General features: G+C 38.2%; 1 long non-coding RNA gene across 1 annotated transcript in view; it reads left to right on the top strand.

Annotated features, from left to right (window-relative positions):
- Positions 1-17,164, top strand: part of LOC135579009 (uncharacterized) — a 122,108-nt gene extending 104,944 nt beyond the window's left edge. The window contains exon 2 of the long non-coding RNA XR_010471240.1: positions 14,194-17,164. This is a non-coding gene — a long non-coding RNA (uncharacterized LOC135579009). The remainder of the gene's footprint in view (positions 1-14,193) is intronic.
- Positions 17,165-18,863: the final 1,699 nt, after the last annotated feature.

Below are 18,863 nucleotides of genomic sequence, written 5' to 3' on the forward strand. Positions count from 1 at the left end.
GCTGTTGTGACTTACCAGATTTGTGGAGGTTGTGTAGGGAAGACAGCATAACAGTTGGAAGCTACTGGGTGCCCTGTAAACTGACTGTTGCATGGACAGTCATGGATACTGATGTTTTAGAAACCTGAAGGTGCTGCTGTGCTTCATGGCATGGTGGAAGCTGGTGCCTGCCCCACCACACTTGAATTTATAAGGGTGCTGTAGATGAGTCTGGGACACAGGGAGCCCTGGTTCTTGTTGTGGAAAGTCACTATCCATGGGGTTGGTGTGAATACTTGTGGTGGTGGGAGTGGGGAAGGTAGTTTTGATGCTGGCAGCAGCAGCAGAGGTGGAGGTGATGCAGTGTAGAGATGGTGACAGTCTTTTCCTGCTGTGTGTGGTGGGGAGGGTGCAAGGAAAGGGATCTAAAGGGACAGCACTGCTTCCCTGCAGCATCCAGGATGCCTTTTGCTCCCTTCTGCCATCCTGTTGCTTGCAGACTTGCCAGTTCTCATTCCAACAGTTGCATTTCTACCACAGGTATAATGTATTGGCCAGTAGTAGCACAATTCAGGGGACAATATGGCTGTTTGAGTATTCACACACTGTTCTATCTTGGATTTTATACATCCTTTTAAATTCACAAATTGGGAAGTTCATTTAATTTGTAAAAGTGTTGACTTTGTGAAGAATACCTTGAAAAATTCGCCTTAACCATTTCTTTAAGATTTTATCTTATAACTGTTTTAGAGAGAAAGAATATGTCTGTTTTCACTAATAGTGGACCCTTACTGCCTTGTATTTATATTGCTGCAGAGAGAATGCACATAGTTACATCAAGGGCATGAAAACTGATTTAGAAATTGAATAAACTTTTATTCTATTGTATAAGAATGAATTATTGATTTATTTTGGTTAGTTTAGAAATGAAACAACAAAAACGTCAAGGGACAGTTTTTCTTTGGAAAATTTCTTGGGTCTTCCTCTGAAGTATCTGACTCTTTTAGAAAGAGGAGACCAGACAAAGCCACTGGTGAGATTTGTCTTGTCAAATCAAATATTTTCTTCCTGTAGCTGCTTTTCTCTCCAACCTATTAGTCTGAGGCTCATCTGCAAGCCACATGGTGCCAAAGCTCTAGTCCTATCTTGTAGTGACTGGGGGTTTCCCTTCACATGAGCATCTAATAAAAAGTATCCTTACTTTTCCTGAGGATTTCCTGGTTGAAGAGGTTCTCTATTTTTACTATTTTATTTTTTTTTTTTTTCATTCCAAAGCAGCTGTATTCACTTAACATTTTCCTATGTTTTCCTTTTTTCTGCTCTAGATGGCAATGTAACACTTTTTCAACCACTGGGAGACTCATGTTTCTGCAAAATTTTTATAAACCTAGTAAGCTAGCAATAGATTTCTCTTATTATGTGTGTACAGTACTAGCTGTAATGGCTCCCCTGCCACTCAGCTGTGACTTTCACCCCATCACTTCTATCCACCCTCCTTCCTTGTCTTTCTTCTGTCCTCATCTCACATTCTCCGTCTCCTGTTCCTGCCACTCTTATCCCACCAGCTTATTTTTTTGCATACATCAGATTAGGATAACTGTGTGTGAGACAGCCTTGACTTCTGTTTTCTTCACCCCTTTTGTGGCACTGTCCCAAATCTTGGCTTTCACACTCTTACATTTTCACCTCTTCTTTCATGTCAATTTACTATTATTTTTTTTTTCCTTGATCAAGATCTTAATTTCTATTAAAAGCTCGGTTGTGATGCACTGATAATTGAAAAGAAGCCTGAGTACTGAGTAGACTTTTCAATTTTGCCTCTGAAATAAAATGTGCTATACTGCCATTCTATGTTACTGAAATTAGCAACAGGCTAATAGCAGGTGTCTACCTATTATTCTACACTAAGAGTGGTCAATGGTGGTTGCTGAGGGAAAGAATGTTAGAAAAGTGATGTATAAAACACTTGAGACTTCGAAGATTTCTTGAGCCAAAGGTGGTTGTGTATTGTTGTATCTAATACTTTTGGTGGAGATTTCTTCTATGAATTGTGGAGTTTGTTCCATATTTGTGGAACATAAATGGATCTTATTTTTCAGATGCTTTAAAATTGCTTATTGATAATTAAATATGGTGACCCTAATTACTTGGTTGTAAGATAATGTGAATAATTGTTATCTTTATTTTTTTGGGTGGATGAGGTAAAGTGACCTGTACACCATGTAGCAGAGTTATGTAATGTTGCTGTCTGTTTTGTTCATTTTTCCTTTCCTATTAGTCCCCAGTGGTCCATTTTCTTTTTTCATCTGCTGATGAGCACAAAGATGATGGTTTTTGGGATAAGTGCATGATCTCTCTGTAAGGACTAATAGCTAATTTGAAGCACATTGTTGTGTCTATGTTGTGTGGATGTGTGTCCTCTCAGTTGTTGCACTAATGACAAACTTTTAATCCAGAGGAAAAAAAAAAGCAATTGAAGTAGTAACAAATGGTTACAGAATTACTATTTGAAACAGTACAAAATTACTGTTTGAAAAATGTGGAAGTGGAGAGTTGCTTGAATGAGAACCACCATGAAAATGGTAGCATCTACTTATGGAAGGAAGGAGAAAAGCAAGAAAACAGGTTAACTTACATGCAGAGAAATATGTTCAAAGTGGTGGTACTAATGACACAGGCAGAAAAACTGGCAGTGACAAAGCGTAATAGGAAGTGTATAAAAAAACGTATTTGCTAAATGGTGAGAATACACATCAAACTTGTGAATTAGATTGAATGTTGAAGGATGACTGTAATAGAACACAATGGGAATGGAGAGATAAATTCAAAAAATCCAAGGCACCTGGTGAAAGACACCAAGAGTAATAGGAAATCATTCCATCTATATTTAATTGGTAAGAGAATTACCAATTAAATATGTTTCTTTCTCTCCTGTGCACTAAAACTACTACAGAAAGAGGGTGAGAAGGGTTAGTGGGATGTGATGTTCTTTTTGCATCAGTCTTTGCAGAAAAGACTGCTTGTAGGAATTTACAGCATAATTGTAAAAGGAGATAAGATTCAAGACTACAATGGCAAAGAACAAGTTAGAGTTCTTGGAAAAATTAGATGTCTTTTGGTAGATGGGGCTGACCAACATCATCCTGGGATATTTAAAGAACTTGAAAATGCTAGCACTTATTCTAAGATATGGAGGATAGCCATAACACTGGCTAATACAGCAAGGAAGCACTGAAGAGCTAGAAAAGGGCTTATATACGTTTTTATTATATATATATAAGAGAAAAAGAGGCCTTCATTTAAGTTCCAGGAAAATTGTGGAACAACTTGTTTCATGAAACAACTTGTACTACATTCACCTTGAAGCTAAAAAATGATTAACAGACTTATCAGAAAAAAAAAAAAAAAATCAAAGAAATCCAGTGTCTTCGTGTGATAAGATAACAATCCACACAGATAGGGAGAAGCAAGAAATACATCTCTTCTTTAGATAAACATGGTCTTCATGAAAGTTCGGAAGGGAGGAAGGTAGGAAGTGATATTGGTTAATAGCCAAATATAGAGAGTAACTCTTTGTGGTTATTGTCTAAATGGAAACGTACAGTCCTAGCCAGATTTGTTTGGGGTCTTTCTGGTCAAATTTTGTTTAGGACTTTACCGAAATTCTGAACTTGGCTTTGACATGAAGCTGGGAGGCTGTGCAAATCCTCTGGAGGGCAGAGGTGGAATTCAAAATTATCTCAGTGAACTGAAGAAATGGTTTCTAATAAAAACTGTAAATCAATAGGGATATTCAGTTAGGCAGTGATAATCACCTACACAAATATGGGGTGGGGAAACAACTGATTAAGCAACAGTCCTTCAGGAAAGAGTCTGTGAGTATAGTGATAACAACCTGAACATGAGTCAACAATATCTTGCTGTTTCACAAGGACAAACTTCATACTGAGAAGTATAAGCAAAAAGAAGTTTGCAAGTCGTGTGGCATAATCTTTTCACTCTACTCAGCCTTGTTGAGGGCACAGTGGAGTACTGTGACTGGCCTAGAGTATCTCATTTCATGATAAATGTGGGATTACGACAGCAGGCCTTGAAAATGTGAAAGCCTTCTGCAAAAGGGCAAGGGAGTAAAGTGTTCTCTGTATTTATGGTGTGGGCAATAGGCATCAACTGCAGCAAAAGTTAAGGTTAGGTATTAGAGTTCTTAACATTAAGGAGAATGAATCACTTGAGCAATGTGCTTTCCTAATGCCATAGAAGCTGTATCTCTGGAGGCTTTCTCACTACATCTGTCAAGGATGATGTAACATCTTACAGCTGACCCAGCCTTCAGGCAGGGGATGGACTGAGAACATTTCCAGTCCTGTTCACTGCTATCTCTCACTTTACATCTTTCCCATAGCTCCTCTGTTTTCCTCATTTATAAGCTCCCTGCCATCTGCTTCAAGGTCCTCTACTTCCTGTCCCAAGTTTATTTTTTTTGAATTTACCATGTAGAGCTAACAAAGCGAATGTCAGACTTAGTCAGACTTCACTATTCTTTTATTTCTTCAGATCATTCGTTGGTTTATTGAACAATGTTGGTCCCAGCATTGATTTTTTATGTACCTGTGCTGGAAAATTCCCCACCTGAGAATGAATCATTTGTTCCAAACTGTTGTTTCCTGTTCCCCAAAACATTATTAATCCCTTTAAGGTCTTCCATCTTATCTTGTGCCACCTTAATTGCTCTTCAGAACTGTTGCTAATGGATATATATATATTTAAAACGCACACTGCACTATACCTACAGAAAGACTGTTTTCTCACTGTGTTCTTTAAGTCTCTGTTTCATGAATTAGAAAAATGATGTTGATTCTACACTGGTATGTTACAGTGATTCATGTGCTCACCTGTTCTAGCTTCTATTATATTTAATGCTAATTATCAGGCAAATGAATTTTCTGGTATGTTAATAAGACTCATTAGTCTGTAATTTCTAGAATTACCTCTGTAGCCCCTTACAAAGCTTGGTCTGATATTTGTCTTTTCTCACTGTGATGGAAAGTAATAGAGCTTGCAATAAGCAGAAGGGGACATACTTTTGTTAGTTATTCTATGGTTTCATAACTGAATTTCTTTAGAGCTCTTTTGTGTATGACCTGGCCCAGGGTTATGTAGTGTTCATTTTTTTTATGTTTGTTTGTGTATGCTTTAAAATTTCTGTTGCTACTTAATGTTGCTCCTTAATCAAGTTCTCAATAAAAAAATGCTCCTGAAGACCACTCAGAATTTGACTTTTGATGCTAATGATAATAATTAATTTCTTATAATTGTATTACCTTTCTTGAGTATGCATCTTTCACTCTGAGCATTTTTTTGCTCAGTTGTCTAGTTTTTGATTTTTTTTTAAGGGTATTTTTTACCCTGAGCATTGCCTTTCCCTCCTGATTGGCCCTTGCAGCCAGCCTTCAGGAAATAATTTCCAAAAATTAAAAACAAGCTGCCTACAGAAAAGAATATGGATACCTTTAACGACATCCTCTAAGAACCTACAACACTAGCTACTTTATCTCTAAATGCATTCTTCGCTAAAAATTAAAAATCATTTAGCATTAGTTAACCAGAACCTTGTAGTGTATTAGCACTTCTTGGACCAGTATTTGACTGTGTATTGGTACACGACAGCAGGGTCTTAGGTCACAGATGGGACTTTCAGCTACTCTAATACTTTTACTGAATTGAATTACTCCAGCAAGAAAGGTATGGAATTTCAGTCCTTTTAAAAACAGTTAAGTGCTTTAAAAAAAGTATCTAAAAAGACATATATAAAGAAAGACATAGACTTATTAGAGCAGGTCCAGAGGAGACCCATGAAAATGGTCGGAGGGCTAGAACGTCTGCTGTGAAGAAAGGCTGAGACAGTTGGGATTGCTCAGTTTGGAGAAAAGAAGGCTCTGAGGAGAACTTATTGGAGAGACCTTTCAAGATTTATTGAAGCTTATAAGAAAGAGAGAGACTTTTTACCAGCGTCAGTAGTGATAGAACAAGAGGTAACAGTTTTAAACTAAAATAATTTAGATTTTTATTTGACATAAGGAATATTTTTTTTATGATAAGGGTGGTGGGATTTTCCAGAGAAATTGTGGATGTCCCATCCCTAGAAGTGTTCAAAACCAGGTTGGACGAGGCTGTGAACAACCTGATTTACTAGAAGCTGTCCTTGTCCATGGCAGGGGGAGTTGGACTAGGTGATCTTTAAAGGTCCCTTCCAATCCAAACCATTTTGTGACTCTATGACTTCAGTTTGAACATTTTCACCAGATTAACACTGTTCACATGAAAATGCACAGTACATGAGTTGACCATGTATGAGCACATAAGGCAGGAGCAAGGAAAACTGGGGACATGCTTAGTTCCAAACATCCAGTACATGTAATTAGCTGGGATGTCTTGATCAGAGTGTCACAAAAGCACTGGGTTCATTGGAAACTGACTCTGTAATATGATAGGTCCTTCAGTGGAAGATCTTTTTTGAAGGGTATAACTTTCTAAATTAATCAATGAATTGGTCTCAGACCTGCTTTACCACTTCTCCCTGTATTACAGATGCCAGAAGGAATAATAATCATAAGATTTAATAACATTTCACCTGCAATTTTTGCTTCCTTGAAAAAAGATTATTTTAAATTATACAGTGCAAATCTAACCATGTTTTGGAGAAAAGGAGGGTTACCTCTTCTCATAGCAAAATAAGCAAAGGAGAATTAGGATGTTGTGTAACTCCCTATATTGTGGAGTGACTTTCAGGCACTAATCACCTACCCAACATGTGTGGATTTTTTCATTGCTTTCCTGAAGAGGGAATGTTGTGGAGCTTCAGCGCTCTGGTAGTATACTAGCAGATGGTAGAAGATGAACCATTTGTTAATGGTGATAGCAACTTCCTTCAAAACAAGTGAACTCTTGAACGTCTTGTGTCAACTCTCATCCTGTGCAGTTTCTCCTAAACTAGTTCTTTTCCTTTTCCTTAGCTTTTTCTTTATAATTTCTGCATTGCTAGATGTTGTACCACCCTTCAAAGTATTTTTTTCAGCATATTTAAGCTGATATATTATTAAAGATAAATATTTCAGGTGATGCAAAGGTCCCTCAACTTCTTTTGAACTATATTTTTAATATCTAGGAAAGCTGATGTTTCAAATCATCCCTGATCTTAGTGCCCTAAGGCTTGCAAAATTTCTCTAGTATTAATGAATGTAATCTGAGGAAAACATTTATCAGAGGGAGCTGGGAAAGGGACCATGAAAAACCTATTACATAGACTGGAGCAAAATGGCTGGCCTTCTGATTATAAATCTAAAATATTAAAATAATGAATTCACAGAACCCCTATTAGACATCAAAGCCTGTGTGTTATTGGGGTATGCTTTTAATTTATATGTCCTCTTTCAAGCCAAAAGCGAACCTGATAAATTGAACAGTGAATTCCTAACCTGATTGAAAAAACCTGACTCTGGATTGTTGTTGTCAATGGAAAGGAGACTGTGCAAGCTGAACTCTGCTCAAGTAGATGCCTGTGGTATAATTTAATGGCACATTTTCAAACCTTACAACTTTTAAATACAGAGCTAAATTTTAAAACAGCAACTTAGTAGCCCTTATGCTCTTTGCTCTTTTATCTTATTTCAGTTTTCTTTGTTTCAGAAGTCTGAAGCAGAGGCAGCTGTAGGAAAAGAGAATTTAAGTGCTTTCAGTTGGCAAGAGCAGCCAGTGTTAAAGCTAATAAACATGATGACTTTCCCCCCTCCTTTTTCCATAGGAGTGAGCAATGCACTGCAATGAATATGCAGACAGGTCATAGTCTATATATTACCGAAAACCAAATCTCAGTTTAAGAATCATTAAGTACTCTTCATTACATAACCTTCCGTTTTAAAAAAAGTGAAGATTTTTTTATATTCCACTTAGAAACACATTAAGATTCCAGTTATGATGGATAAACAGTGGATGTAGCGTGTTAAACATCAGTAGGGAGTGCACAGGATGAGAAAAAGCAAGTGATTATGGTGCTAATGTGAGATTTAGGAGACCTGCTTTCAATTCCCTCATCTGTCACAGGCTGCCTCTCTGACCTGGAGCAAATTTGTCTCTCAAATTTACAAATGTGTTTAGGCACATAACTGCCTTTGTTTAAACAAATACATTCCCGGTGAAATGAACGTTAAGTTACTGACCAGTGCATTTGGTTCCCTAGGTTTCCACCTTTCCTCTGCAAAATTGGGGGTGATATTGCTCCATTAGCTCAGAGTTTTGCTGTCAGCATAAATGGTTTACTAAGCTCTCAGGATGCTGATTGTCCATCTGTAGGAAGCATCAGAATATCCTATGTGATTATTCCCCTGTATGAATTCATGTTGAGTTCCTTTCTGACATTGTATTCAGTTCTGATCAACCCATCTCAGAAAACCTATAGCAAACCCAAAGAAGGGCAAGGGAAATGATCAAAGGTATGTAATGGTTTCTGCACATGGAGAGGTTGAATAGACTAGCTCTCTCCATCCTGAAAAAGAGATGGCTGAATGGAGATGTGATAGCAATCAGCACAGTTGTGAATAAGGAACAATTACTGACAGTTTCTCACCATGTAAGTGACGTAGACTTAGTTATTTATGCAACATACAATCAAACTGCAGGACCCTTTTCCAAGGGGATTGTGGATGACAAAAGTTAGATGGTTTTAAAATACAGAATAGAAAAAAATCTAGATAAAAAAAATCCATTCTGGATTCTGGAACAAAAAGAAATGACCTTGAATTCAAGAAATTATGTAGGCTCAGGCTGCAGGAGGCTGTGGGGAACTGCTGCCTCCTGTTTATCCTCATATATTTTGAGCACGTTTTGTACTGACCACACAAGAGAGCATGCTAAGATAGATGGACCTTTCGTCTTGCCTGACAGCCATTCTTATGTTCTTCCTTTCTAACAGGAAACAAGTATAGACAAATATATTCTTCTGGGCACATTGTTGTGTTTCATCAGTTCAATGAGAGATGGTAGGTGTGCCCTTTACAGAGAAAGCTGAGAGGAAAATAATGAAAAGATATTTTTACATTTCCTTTTTTTTTTTTTTTTTTTTTTTTTCCCCTGGAATGAGAGAGAAGAGGTTCCCTTTGAAGAGCATGTCTGCCTTCAGTGGCTGAATGTGTCTAGACTGTACCTTCAGAGTTTAGTGTTTGTGAAGGTCAGAATAGGGACAACCATCTTAGCAATGGACCAGAGAATCAGCTGTGATAGCCTTTTGCCATATGCCATCTCTACTCTAGACGGAGAGTAAGCCGCTCCTTTCACATAATAGCTTTCATCCTTCCCTTGCCAGTTACTTCTAGTTGATAAGAGAAAGCAGAGCCATCTGTGGCTCTCAGTTGCAAATAAAAGCCTGAGAGGTCAGCAAACTGTCCCTACATTTCATACTCATGCCAACTGGTATCACAATCACAGCATGGTAAAGGGGGAGTTAGTCCTTTTGGAGACACTCAATGGTAAAGGGAGGAATGACTCAGTCTAGCCTTGAGTGTTTTGTTTCTGAAGTAGACTGTGGACTTTTCGGGAAAGGTGCCTCACAATTTGAATGTATATCTCTTCGTGTCAACGAGCAGCACCACTTGCTAGCTACCGGTTGTCCATCTCCTTACAAGAGAGGGAGGTATTTTCTGATTTTATTTTCCCCAGCAATCTTACTTACAGAAACGCCATTTGTAGCAAGGCATTCTTCTAGGTGAACTGAAAGACATGCATCTCTCTCTGTGAGGTTTATTAGCACTACTTACCATGTGGTGATAGGGCATACCCAGCAGCAAAACATAGCACTTTCTTCCCTGCAGGACTGGAATACAGTTTCCAGGCTTGCCATAGCCCCTGCAGTCCTGGGAGCGAGGAACTGAGATGAGACAGTTTATTTGCAAAACAGAGAGCTGTATCACTAGCAATGAACTGAAGAACAAACAGAAGACTTTACACAAATGTGACACTTGCTCTTTCCAAATTACAGCCGTTGTATTTTTACTACAGATGAAAAACAAACAAGCTGCTCTGTCTTGTCTCTCCCAGCTTGCTTAGAGACTCAGCTCAGCTTGGCTGCATGTAAATCAATTTGTTTCAAGAGATCAGCATTTTCTTTTTAACCTTTCGAACTGTAAGTCCCCATAGGATCCTGATGTTTTCATCAATTATATATTTTCATTTTGTACTGGTAATCGATAGCACTTCAGAACACTTATGTCATAGCATATCTTTGTCTTGGGCTAGTAAGTGAATAATAACTAAATAATGCATTTCAAATAAGAGAGCAAATGAATATTCTCCCTCTAGTGCACATAGAAACATGCAAAAAGAAATCACTGAACAATAGGACATTGATTTTTGTGGCTCCAAACTTTTCAGCTGCAGGCAGAAAAGAGCAGAACAGAGTTGTAGTGCATTATCTTACTCCTGAAGTTGCACTTGGATGCGAAACTTCAAAATGTCTCTCACTTTCCCCCCATTACTGCTGGATAAATGTTTGATGCAGACCAAGGTAGTGCAGAGACTTCACAGTTACAGGAATATTTGGAAAGCAAAAGAAATGCTTACAATCCCTGCATTGTTAGCAGGGCCTTTTCAAACACTGTGTTCTCAACAGGCAAAGCTTTCAAACAATCGGTATCTGGAAAACAAGGCTACATCTGTATTAGCAGACCTGAGAGGGTCAGGGAATAGCCTCAGACTCTGGTTTGCAGTCATACATGCTGTTACATTGTTAGCACAGGTTTTGTCAGAATTTTGTCTGGTGCTAAGTAGCACGCTCCGAAGCAGCACCAGAGTGTGTGTAGATTGGGAATTAAGACTCTTGGCAAACAGCTTGAACATGAAATCCCTATTTTGGATACAAAAACCTGGCTATGCAGATCAGAACCATGCTGTGTCATCTCGCCTCGGGGCCAAAAAGCAGTCTGTCTCATCTCATTTGCTAATGTAGACGTAGTCAATGGGTGTTATAACAGCTATATTGGACAATCTTGCTACGAGCAGCAGAAAGAGCATCTTGTGGCTAAAGTGTTGGACTGGGACTGGAGAGGTTCAGTTCCTAGACACTGCATAGATTTTCAGTGTGAACTGAGGTCACTTAGTCGCTCTGTGCTTCTTGTATCTCTTATAAAATGAGGATAACATGACTTTCTCACTTTAAGTACTGTGATGATGTCCTGCAGAAAGATGTGATAGATGGATTGTAACCTATTTAATACAGCAAAAGTCTCTTGGTAGGAGTATATAGAAAACTGGGGAGTTCATCTGGCTGACAAAAGTTTCCAGTTCTCTCCGTCTCTCCCCCCACACTGTTTATTTCTCCAAATCAAACTGTTTAGCTCAAGCCTCTGGAGGCCCTGGAATCTGGTTGGATTATTTTTGTCTTCTGTGAATTCAGCCCATTAATGTACCAGAAAGGGTTGAACCCCTGCTTGGAGTTTGTCAAAATATGTTTTGAGCCTGAAATGTTTAGAAGAAGACAGGCATATGGCATTTTCTAAGCAAAGTTTCTGTCAATGGAAAATTTGGGGCCAGCTGTCAGTGACTAGGTGATAGTGACACACCATAAAAATAACAATAATAATAATAACAACAACAACAACAATAATAATAATAACAAGAAAACCAGAAGAAAATAGTGAAAAACTATTAGTTAAAGATGCACAAAGATGCATATAAAGATGCAGCCTGGCTTATCCTTAATGTTAAGAACACTTAAGCACCTTTCCCAAAAAAAGACTGATATAATCTGATTTTGGCTGCAGTAGTGCATCACACTAGACAGCTATTATGTCCAGAATGAGATCCAAAACAAAACAAGTGTTCACTTTGACAAGTTTCTCCCCCTAAATTCATATTCTGCTTGGTGACAGTACTGCTGGAGTTTCCCCTCCCTTGAATTTAATATACTGCTCTTTATCATTCCTGTGGTTCCTTCTCTCCTGTTTGTCTTCTCAAGAGGTAAGCTCCAAGTTTTCTCTTCAGCAAGGCATTCCCAAATACGTGCTAGTGTATTGATGTATGTGCTGATAAAATTCTTCACGCAAATCAGTATAAACTTGCAGGTGCCACCTTGTTTTAGGCATGAATTTGCTGCATTTTTCATAGAAGTGGTGATGCTTTTGAATAAAATAACTGTCTTATCTGTCTTATCTAAACAAACTCTTACATTGTGACTGACAGCCTTTGGTAGCATGATGACTTAGTATGTATGCTGGGTATGGATGGGTTACTACACAACACTGTTTTCACTTATTGCAAGCCCTGTCATGTGTTCCTGATGCTAGCCAAAGTACAGTCTCCTGTAGCAGTGGAGTCAGCGAAGAACCTGTACTTGGGATATGCTCACACACACACACATATATATATATCTATATCTCCAAGATCCTTTGCCTTGATTCCTTGTCATAGGACAAGAGGTCTCCATGTATTCTTGCTTTACCTGGATATGCTTTTTCTGCTGAATTTGTAGCCTTTCCTTATTCTTTTACATGCAACATTATGTTTTATGTTTCACAAACTGACCTAATTCTGAAAATGTAAGTGAAGAAATTTCTGTCTGTCTCAAGGTATATTAAAAGTGAACAGTTCATATGACTGATCCACTAACCCAGTTTTCCAAAATATGTACTTCTTATCCAGTTGATTAAATGTAACTTCAACAAATGGTCAGCAACAAATGTCTGAATCTCTGGGAATGAAGAATGCTTTCTCTGATTCCATGTGTTAAAATCTGAATAAACCCTTCTTTTTTTTTTTTTTTTTTTTTTAATGTTCAAACTGTTAGAACATGGAGTAGCATGTTTAACTTGGCTAGAAATCCGTTCTTTTTCCAGCTTCTTGCACATATCTCTAGTCTCTGTCAGTGTAAAGCAGGGGTGTCAAACTGGTGTAAAGGATATAACTCTCTTAACAAGTCTTTTTCAAGACTGCCCTTTAGCTTAAGACTGTCCTTGGCTGCTGGAGGGTTTCTGCCCCAAAAGATTTATCTCTTCCTCCTGTAACCTCAGATCTGTGGGAGCATGTGGGAACTGAAGAAGTTTTCAGAGTTTCCAGCCAAACTTTTAGTACAAAACCCATGAAGATTTCTGTGCAGATGGGGGTAGAGTAGGGACCTGTTGAAGTAGATATGCTTCTTTTAATCTTGACTACAATACAATCAGATTTTTCTATTGATCTTTGAAGTACAAAATGTATCAATGTATCTATTGAACTATCTATCTAGCAACAGTAGAGTCAATTTTTAGAAATACATATTTGCTTACTGTATAATTTTAATTATATTATTTGAGTACCTGACATACATCTTTGGTTTTCAAAAGTTTGGAGAAAATTCTGTTTCCACAGGTATATGCACAGTGGAGTTATTTTTTGTAGTCAGGAGTTAAATTTTATCCTCGACACTTACACGCTCTCAATTCATTCTACTGATGTTACTGAGAGTCTTTAACTTCAGTAGGAGTTTGATCAGGCCCTGAAGATAGCTGGCATTAGCTATAAAAGCCGAAAAGGACTATTTCTACAGAGAAATCCAATCAAAATATCCCTCTTCAAGAATTAGAAAAGGCACTGTGAAAAGACTTTCAAGTCACCAGCTAAAATTATGTAATTAAATACCTAGCATCTCAGGCAAGAGAAATTTCTGCAGTTCCAGATTATCTTAACTCATATTTATTCTCTGTACAGTAGAATTTAGCGAAGCTGATGCACTCATGTAAATCTAAATGAATAGCGTCTTGTAGATTATAACATTCATTTTTCCAGTAATGAAAGAAGACCAGAATAAATAGAAAATTCTGAAATTTCTTCTATCTCATTTAATTCTGAAGTTCCCAGAAGACTAAAAAATAACTTAATTTGCCAGGCTGCTCCAGGCCCTGACTTTCCTGATCATCATTGATAGACATTTGCACGTGGGGTATTCTCTGAAGGAAACAGATTGTTTGTGGTCATGTTCAGGTATGGGTTTAAGAATATTTTGTCTTGTGGACAAAAGACTGATAAAGCTGTGGATTTCTCCATTTTGTGCAAACTTCCAGCACCATCCCAGAAAGTCTTTTTTGCTCAGACCTCTGTGACACATGACACACCTTGGCACATGTCGCGTATGCACCACACTGTGAAACCTCTCTAATGGCAAACCATAATACAGCTCTCCCATCATTTCAGGTGCTTTGTTCTGAAGAAGTGAACACCAAAACAATAACACACCAGTGGCACACAAGCACTCTGTGGGACTGTGAGGAGAACAAAGAAAAGTGCTATGTGTTAAAAAGGCAGTCAACGTGCTTGAGCAGCAGCTGGGTGTGGAAAGCATGGATAATAACTAACAGGCTACACTTCACCTAGGGGCCAGAAGTCTTTGCCTGGACTGGACTTCAAGTGTTTCGGATGGTGATCAACAGGCACAAGTGACTGATTGCATGATTTTTTGTTGATTTATCTATTTATTGTGATAATGATGCAGTTCAATTTTTGGACCTTGTTTAAACACATATTTTCTTAGGAAATTAATTGATGTTAGGTGTAAACGATGCATAAGAAGCACTTTTTGCTTGATGGTTTTCAATTTTTAAAAAAATGTTTCTTGTGTAAACAGGAGCTGATTTTTCTTATAATATTTATGAGTGGAGAATAAGAGTGAAGACATTGTTTAAGAGGTGAAAAGGTACAATAACAACAGCACTAACATTCTAGATGCTGAAATGCAGAGGACTGTTTCAAGAACCAAGTTGTCTCCTGTGGGTACTTGATTTATTATTTACAACCGTTTGGGAAATGAGCTCTCAGGAGATTGAAACATAATTATCCAGTTACTTGTTCTTAGTGAGGGAAAAAAGAAAAGACAAAAAACTCCCACAAGGAATAGTTCAATGTCTTACAAAACCATCTGAAAAAATCTTTCCTTCATTTTTGATGAACTACATTACTGAATGATTCTACAAATGTCACTATATTAGGGGCATATTAACTTTTTGAGAAGAAAATATAGGTAAATAGCTGACTTTTTATTTCAATGTGTGTCCCTGCCTATTTTTGGTTTTGAATGGAAGAAGATTAAATGGAGAAACATAATATGTTCTGGAAGGGGAAGTGAGCAAAAAATGGTAGAAGATTGCAATGTCTCAGCAGCAATTGCTTAAGATCAGTTATGTCAGCACTAATGTGAAATATTTTGTATGCTGTTATTGCTTCTGTAAGAAAAAAGATCTGTTCTTCAAAGAGGCAAGAGCACCATCTGTGGCAGTAATGTGGGAACGAAACTTGTGAGAAGACATCATGTTTCCATCTGTTTTCAGAGAGCCTTAAACAATGGCAAAATCCACCGAATAGCTTCTGCCGTGTGAACTCGTGAAGTGTGTTTTACATTGTTTTATGGCTTCTGCATCTGAACTTATGCGTGTAAGTCCAGAACGACTGTCTGTCAAGTGCAGCTGCCTTTGTGTAGGGATGTGTGTGCACTGGAGGGCCCGCACAGCATCAAAAGGCTGCTGCAGCAGCTGACTTTCATGTTGGTCATATACAAGATCCTATATATGCTGAAGAGAGCACCTGAAGTCTTTGTCATGCTCTTCCATTTCCAAACGTTGGCTTCAGGGTGTATTTAACCATGGATATTTTAAAGAGTAAAATGTGATAATGCCATAATGCCAGCTGATCATCAAGTCATGTTGTCTCCAACCAGGCTAACTGTGTGATTTAATGTGGACCTTTGTCGTTACTTTCTAATCTCACTTTGCTGTACTGCTTGTTGTGATGTTGGCTTTCAGGGAAGCTCAGAAATGTGTACCTTTTCAGGGACCGAAGTTAGCTAAAGAGCACCAGAGACTGGCCTTCAAATGAAGAGGCCATTTATCCCTGACATTCATTAGTCAGGAAAATCTGCTTCCTTTTGGCTTTGTGGTGGCAAGGCATTGCTTGATAAATAAATGAAAATAAAGCAGATTCGTTTGCATTCAGAACCTTAACAGACCCCAAAGGCCAACGGCTCTGGCCAAGTCTGCCACTGCCCATATCCTGACTGAACTGCCAAATCCAATGGGATTTTAGAGCTGGTTGCTATGCAGATAATTTCTGGAATATGTACTATTTTAAAAGCCAAATATTTTCCCAGTAGTCTTTGCTGATAAATCATAGTATAGCTAGGTGCTCCTTTAAATTAATGCCTGTGAGCCAGTGAGTGAAAGACCTTCCTTGGAGACATTGGTTTATCATCTTGGAGAGCATCCCCTCTGCCCAGTAGCCAAGCGAGGGTTGGTGCAAGTTCCGGTGCAGTAGTTCTGTACCAGCAGGAGATTTCTCTTGTGAAAGGCAAATCCTCAGGAGAGATATGGAGGAAAGGATTTGAATCCTAAACCACCTGTGAATCCTTGGGAGACCTGGAGAAGAAGTTTGCTGTGTCGTCTCTGCAGCACAGCAGCCTTACAGGAGCTAACCTGGCCAGAGCTCTCTGGTTTTGGCAGCAAGCTTTGATCAGGAGTCTGAACAGGGCCTCTCTGATTTGCTGAACTGGCAGTGTGACATCAAAATCAATTTTTGTCTTCTTGAAAGTATGTATATCTCAGGATTACACCTCAAAAATGCCCCAGCAGAAAGCAGTTTTGATTGGAAGGTATGTTTTATCTAGGAAATCCAAGCAGAAGTTTTAAAAAATGTAGCTTCAAATGAATGAGAAGAATGATTGGTAATATTGTGGTCTTGTAAAGGTAAGAGAGAAAAACAAGGAAGGAAAGGCTGAAACCCTATATGGTGCTTATGCCATTTTCCTTTCCTTTTTCAGGATATATGACGGGGGAAAAACTACCCAGTGTAAAGGAATATTAAGAAAGAAGGAAGTGCTTACATGAAATAACCTTCCAAACTAATGGGAATAGATGTCTTGTGATTTTAAATATATCCCAGTACTGTGCTAGCACATGCAAGTTTCAAATGGAGAGAGTGTCAAATTCTCAAATCAAGACAGAATAATTCATCCTAAGAGATAATTTATACCGGCTAAGCTGTCTGAGGCTTTGGAGATCAGCGTTTGGCATGTGTTTCTCTACAGCTTGCACGGTGGACCACAACATAGTATATAGATGATTCATAGACTGGAGACTTTCTACACATGCAGGGTCCAAGGGGGCTTGGCTCGGCTACAGAACAATTACTTTACACCTTATGTCCTGGGCTTCTTTTCAGTGGTTTCAAACTCCAGCTTCTCAATAACTGAGCAAGATATTAATGGGATAAATTGCTCACTGTGTGTAAGCGAACTACAGAAGAGAAGTGACTTAGGAAAGCAGTTTTGTCTCTTACATGCTTAAACTCCAGCTATAATGCTGGTAAAGATGACAGTAACGATATTAATAGGGCAAATATGTTGCTATCAAATAGATTGCAACACTCTTTTATTTACTTTCAAAGCTGTGACTTGCCAGTACTGTCTGCTCCTGTGCTCCTTCTGCAAAAGAGACAGAAAAAAAGAAAAAGACAGAACCAGCAAATGCAGAGAGGATGCTGGCCAAGCTGAGCAGGGAAGTGCAAGAAATGTCCTGACTCTTCCCTGCCATCAAGGATACAGGCAAACATTAGGAATCTGGTTTTATAATTTATTTATTTATTTTTAAATAACATTTCATAATTAAATTTAAAATAACTTAAATAGTTCATATAACTTTGCAGAAATACTTAGGTAGCTGTTCTGACTACTGATATTAAAGATCAGATGGAAGCTTAGTGGTATCCCCTTATACCAGTAAAAGCAGAGGCTGAACTCTTAAAAGTTTGCTGTCATTAAAGTCTGTGACATTTGAAATATCTAATAAAGCTTATGATGATAATTCTCCATCTACCACAGCTCTTTCTTTTTTAATCCATTTCTGCTTTCTCTGACTGTTTGACCTTCTTGAATGATGCTAAAATTTACTGGTGGGTCAAAAAGTCACAGGGGCCCACATGAGACATAAAGCAAGACAAATGAAGATGGGATTTGTAGACAAAATCAACACATTTCTAAAGGCTGCTTCATACTGTGCAAAACACACCAGTTCTGTTTATAAAAAGGGCAGACAGAAGTTTGCTTTATGCATATTGAAGGTGCTTTTTATACTCTTAAGGGGAAAAACCTGTTTGCAAGCTTCGCATTCCAGGACCTGTAACCAAATGCCAAGACTTTTTAGATCTGCCAAGTTCAAAATCTAAGAATTCAGGTCCACTTGCCAGCTCACATTTTCCATTTGGCAGGAGCCCGCTCTCTAGCCCTGCCAGTAGCTGGCCCCTGAGATGCCTCCTTACGAGGCTTGGGATTTCATTCTTTTTTTTTCTTTTTTCTTCAAACCTTATTGTTCTGTAAAGATGAAAGTCCAAAATTTCAAGATAAACCCAGGCTGAGCAGAATCCATTTTTCCTGCTGAAATGTCTCCAAGACAACGCCCGCTTTGAGGAAATTTTGGAAAATATATCTGACTTAGCCAAGGGAGCGTATTTGTTACCTGCAGTGATATTTCTTTGTGAATACACATTTGTCATGGGAGTCCTGTTTCTTTACTTATATAGTGCAAGATTTTTTTTTTTTTTTTTAAATTTTCTAGCTGTGCATGCCTAATTCCCCTTATTGTTAATGAGAATTTAATGTGCTTCTTGAAATGAAGGAAAAAAACTTCTGTGCAACTGATAAAACAGAGCTTAAAGAGGCAGGGTGACAACACTCAAGAGGGGGGAAACAGCTATCTGGCTGTGAGTTTAATGCTTTTTTGCCACAGGAGTCAAACCAAAGCAAATTGGTGTGGGTTTTTTTGTTCGTTTGCTTGTTTTTTTTCTTTCATTTTTTTTTTTCTTTCTTTTTTTTTTGGTATGAA

Source organism: Columba livia, chromosome 3 (genome assembly GCF_036013475.1).
Source record: "Columba livia isolate bColLiv1 breed racing homer chromosome 3, bColLiv1.pat.W.v2, whole genome shotgun sequence".
In the NCBI taxonomy this organism is placed as follows: domain Eukaryota; kingdom Metazoa; phylum Chordata; class Aves; order Columbiformes; family Columbidae; genus Columba; species Columba livia.